Consider the following 5,591-nt stretch of genomic DNA (forward strand, 5'->3'; position numbering starts at 1 on the left):
CATAGATACTTTATTATGGTATAGTATTTAAATATATACCTGAGAAACACATAATATTGGCTCTTTTAATAAAAAAAATCAATCACATGGTCACCTGTATTAAAACACCATTAACAGTTAATTATTTGACATTCTAAAGAATGAAAATCAGCAGCAAAGCTGTAGTAAAGCCAAATAAAATGCATTGAAAATATCATAAAATGATTTGTTTAAAAGGTGTTCTGTCATTCTGTTCCAAAGAACTAAAATATAGTTCATAATAAATAATAACAAATAAAGTTCAATATAATAAAATATAGTTCATTCTTTTTTCTTCCCTTTTCCTTTATTTCACCAGAKTTAAAGCCACACTGAGGTGGAAATCATATTTTCAAGAGGGATCTGGGCACAAATAAAAAGCATGCATCATAAAAATCACATCATACTTACTTTTATTACATAAATAGACATGAAAAATGTAACATGTTTTTAATGACTTCCACCATAACTTTACTTTCTTTTTTAAGCAGGTTGTCCTCCTCCTGTTCTGTAAACTCCAAATCAAAGCATCAAAACAGGAGATGAAACATTTTAATGAAGTAATCTCACCAACCTAATGCTTCCTTTTAGCAGCGCCTGKGCTGATTTTAGTGATGTACACAGTTGGCGTGAATAGAGCAGTAAGTGCATTTTGCTTTGTGTTGTGGTGGGAAGTCATTCTTTGACTTGTTTTCACCCCCTCTGCCCAGTTTGAATGGTTCCACTGAAGCAATGGATGTATTGTGTCAAAAAGAAAGCCGGATATGRGGCTTTTGTATCAGCCCCTGCATCAGCCGCATGCTTGTCTGTGTGTGTTTGTGTGTGTGGGTGYGTGTGTGTTAGAGAGAAAGACTGAGAGAGACGGAGGATTAGTTTATTGGAAGCTAGACTTAATTGGTATTTTCAAAGCACATGCAAACCTTTACACTGTATGCAGTTTTAAACTAAAAGGATCAATAACAATGAGTGTCGATGCTTGAACTATGCCAGCCGTAAGRTGTGTACGTTGCATTAGTTAGTTGAACTGCAGCAGGGATGTCATATGTATGATCAAATCAGTGGAGATTTACTTTGGGTATGAAAGGAGCATCACACAATAAAAACAGAAACCGTTGTTTTGATTTCTCTTGAAAGCCGAGGTTTTTCTGCTTCTAGACGGCAGACAAACACAGCTAGTCTGGACAAACACTAACAGACTCCCTTCATAAAGTCTCCAAATAAAACCTTACAGCATATAAGAGCCCTGCGAACGCCCTGATATTGCAGTTATGCTATGGAAAAGTGGCACATAAACCCCAGGCTCAGCACGCCGCCCTCCCCTCGCCGGTCTACRCGTCCGATCAATGTTGGACACGTCCCAATCAGCGCGCCATTTATTACCAGACATTAGAAGTAACGCTATCCCTCAGGTTTAAACGTGGYCATCAACCTTGGGGCCAGTTAATGATAGAAAAATGATATCATTTGCAGCGATGCTTCTTTGTAAGCTGACCCCAAAACCCACACGGGGGTCTCTTCATCTTGACCACGTCGGCTATCGATTTCCACTGAGGATAATGACTTTTTATGTCTGTAATATATGAGGAGATATTTGATGTAGGCTGATCTGTTTGCTCACTGTAGCCCACTTTCATTGCCATTGTCAGGGGAGTCATATCATGGGAAGCCAGAAAGCAATATATATTAGAAGACACTCTATGAACACTGCTTAGCAAGCTTTAGCCTCTCATTTTAGAGAAGCAAATCTGTCTGAGTCTTGGGTCGGTCTAGTTTCAGAATTTTGAGCAAGCACAAACTGTGTTTCCATTGCAAATGTGCACAAAACTTTGTTGATATTTTGTTGATGTCGAAAAACAGTTTCGCAACTGCGGTGTTCCCGTTAAGTAAGAAATGCTATTAAAGTCACGCGTGAATACGTTTGTTCTCATGATAGTCATTACAAACATGGCGGCGATGGATGTAAACACATAGCATGTTGCTACCACGACACTAGCGCTCATCATCAGAGGAGACGTCGGCGTCTTTTATCGAGGCTTTCCAGAGACAAGTCCCTACTTGGGAGCGGCTACGTATGCTGTGTTTTTGGGAAATTGTTGTCAGTGAGTAAACTATGTTATACCACTTCTGTGATATTACTACTACTTCTACTTCCTGTTATCTTTGTCGTCTTTTTCACCAGTAGAAACATCCGGTTGTTGATCACGTGACTCCTGAGATGGGAAAAAAGTGTTTCCATTGCAGTTTTGCAAAATAACACCAATTTCAATACGGACGAAAAACCACCTCATCCTAACGCAAAAACATTTTGTCGAAAAACGTAATTTTTTTTAATTGATGTGTTTCCATTGAGCAAATTTATTTTTGAAATTCTAATTTGCGCATTTTCATGGTCAATGGAAACACAACCAGTATATTGATGACTTGTCTTTTCTAGTCAGTGGAATATGTATTGAAATAAGGCAGAAACATAGAGTTATAGAAGTACTAAATATCTAAGCAGAAAATGTTTGATAGTAAATGTACTTTATGTTTGAATATAATATTGCTCATCATTAATTGTCTGGATCMATTGACTCTCACCATTGGTCCTTTGATCAAGAGACAGAGGACCAACAGTGAGTGTCATTAGAGATGTAATGTATTGTACATACTTAGCACATAAAGTAAGTAAATTAGTGTTTGGTAGATGAATTATTTGTTGTAACAATTCTTCTTGGCAATAAATCTTATAGCAGCATCTGTGGGTACTAGGAGCTTGAAAGTGTCAGCAGCAAAATAAACTGTTTAACAGAGAAACTTTAGCAAATTTTGCATGTGTGCAACCCACGTACTCAGCTCTACTGCTCATCCTACAAATCCTTATACAGATCCTTACAAATGTGACATCATTTAAAAGAGAAATGAACAGACTGTCCAACAGTAAAGAGTTATTGCAAGAAGTATGGTTACAACAAAGAATCTACCAAACACTAATTTATTTACTTTTTAACAGAGATATATAAAGTACTTAAAAGAAATAAGTAAGTAAAAGTAAAAATATACGGAAGAGCATTGCATTCACCTAATAAAAAATATTTGACTCCTGATCTCATAATTACGAGATCAGGATCTCATAATTATGAGATAAGATGTCATAATTACGAGAAAAGATCTCATAATTACGAGAAAAGATCTCATAATTGTGAGAAAAGATCTCATAAATACGACATAAGATTTTATAATTATGAGATCTTATCTTGTGATTTTGAGATAGTATCTCGTAATTATGACATCTTATCTCATAATTATGAGATCTTTTCTCGTAATTTTGAGATAAGATCTCAAAATTATGAGATCTTTTCTCGTAATTATGAGATAAGATGTCATAATTACGAGATATTATCTCAAAATTACGAGAAAAGATCTCGTAATTATGAGATCAGCAGTCCTAATTTTTTTTATTTGGTGAATGCAATGCTCTTCCATAAAAATACCTTGACAGAAAATCACGTTAGTAAAAATAAATTACACAGATAAGAAAAGTACTTCAGTAAAAGTCTTAAAACTGCTCCCAATAATTGGGAAAGTAAAAGTAATTTTGCACACCCTCTAAGAAATGCAGTGTTGAATTTACTGAACCAAGTTGAGTAAATTGAGTACCGGTAATTTAGAGAAATAATTGAGATGAATTGTTTTACATTTACTCAATTCACTTTAGTGGAACCAGTTTTTGTACAGCTCTTGAACAACTCATTTCATGATGAGTTTGATCATATTTCAATTTGTAACATGAAATGAGATGTTAAATTTTAAAATAAAAACATAATTTTTGTGTTTTGAATGTAACAAAATAAAAGCAAAAGTTATGCTTAAAAATACGCAGTTATTACAAATCCTCAGTACTCTAATGAAGTAATTGTACTTAGTTAATAAAAATTTCTGCTTTTTAATATGCCTCATCAGAGTGTCCTGGTTCCCCAGCAGATGATGCAGACTTTGGTGAAATTGAACAACATCCTAGACCTGAACTCTTTTTCCCACACCAGTGTCGTGTGACTTGACCATGTGTTTTAATTAACCCAGTTTAATTTAAACTGATCACAAACTGCTGTTCTTCTGGTCATATTGTTGTGACCTTTGCAAAAGACAATAAAAAATAAGAGTCATGTCAGAGGAATGAGCTTGTGCAGCGTATGATAATGACCCTGCATCATATCTGACCACTCACACTGCAAGAAGGAAAGAAAAATCTGAATAAAATCAGATAAAACCATTCCCCCTATTCTCCTCATCCCTAATGGATGCATAGATATATATTTTTTATTTTGTATTTCAATTTATCTCATTCTTATTGGCATTACCCTTTTGGCTTTGTGCTCCAGCAAGGAAAAAAAGAGGAGGCCGAGTGAAACACGAGACAGTAATGAGATTTTACAGACATTGCACTGTGTAGAATTTTTGATGATCACATTACATTTATGTCAATAACCAAGACAACCTATTAAATCAGGCCTTCAAGATGTAGCACTGGATCAAATGGCATGATCACATGGCTCACAGCCCACTTTTTATGTGCTTTGTTAAAGCAAAAAGATACCTTTCAAAACTGCAATTCTAAGACTAATCTATACATTTTCTACATATCTGTATAATTTTCGCAAAAAGGAAAGAAATATAGTTTGAGTCTGCATCATATTATGTTTTTTTTTACATAATTAGTAGGTATTGAGCCAATCTGTTTTACTGTAATTAAAGGTTTACCCAATGTTTTACACATTACACACACACTCCCACTCAGAAACAGCTTCCATGCACGTGACAATGAGCAGGTAATATCTAGTGGCTTTTACAGGCACATTACTACAATAATTCTGGTCTGTCATGCATTGTTGAGCCAAGTGTTGTTCTGCTCACATTGCTCCCTGCTCCAATTTGACAAAGCTACTTAGACTCCGTGTTCACAGTCATTTCCACTCCGCCTGAAGAGGATTTAATGCCACTGGAAATAAAGTGCAGCCGGTGACATCATTATGCTCTTTCTGTGTTGGAACCAACTTTTCTTTTTTTTTTCTTGCACCCATGTGTGAAATCTTGTAAGAAGTATATGTGGGTAATTTCCTGCGGCACGTTTTGTGTTCGGCCTGCACATTTTTATGGAGCAGGGGCTCTTTAGACGTGTAAATTCAGTGGCCTACCCTGTGACATCATGACGGATGAGTTAATCATATCACAGATTCATTAAAGGATCCACATGGGTGTCAGAGCCTGCTGGGATCGCCACTTCACAGCCAGCTCAGTCTGTTGTGTTTGGGCATTTGTGCTTGGTAGATTCTGTTTACACAGCAAAATACTCATGGAAAACATCAAAATACTCATGGAAAACATCAAAATACTCATGAAAACAGCTAAATACTCATGGAAAACATCAAAATACTCATGAAAATACTCATGAAAACATCAAAATACTCATGGAAAACATCAAAATACTCATGAAAACAGCTAAACACTCATGAAAATATCAAAACTCATGAAAACAGCTAAATACTCATGGAAAACATCAAAATACTCATGGAAAACATCAAAATACTCATGAA

The sequence above is a fragment of the Austrofundulus limnaeus genome, unplaced genomic scaffold (genome assembly GCF_001266775.1).
Source record: "Austrofundulus limnaeus strain Quisiro unplaced genomic scaffold, Austrofundulus_limnaeus-1.0 Scaffold249, whole genome shotgun sequence".
In the NCBI taxonomy this organism is placed as follows: Eukaryota; Metazoa; Chordata; class Actinopteri; order Cyprinodontiformes; family Rivulidae; genus Austrofundulus; species Austrofundulus limnaeus.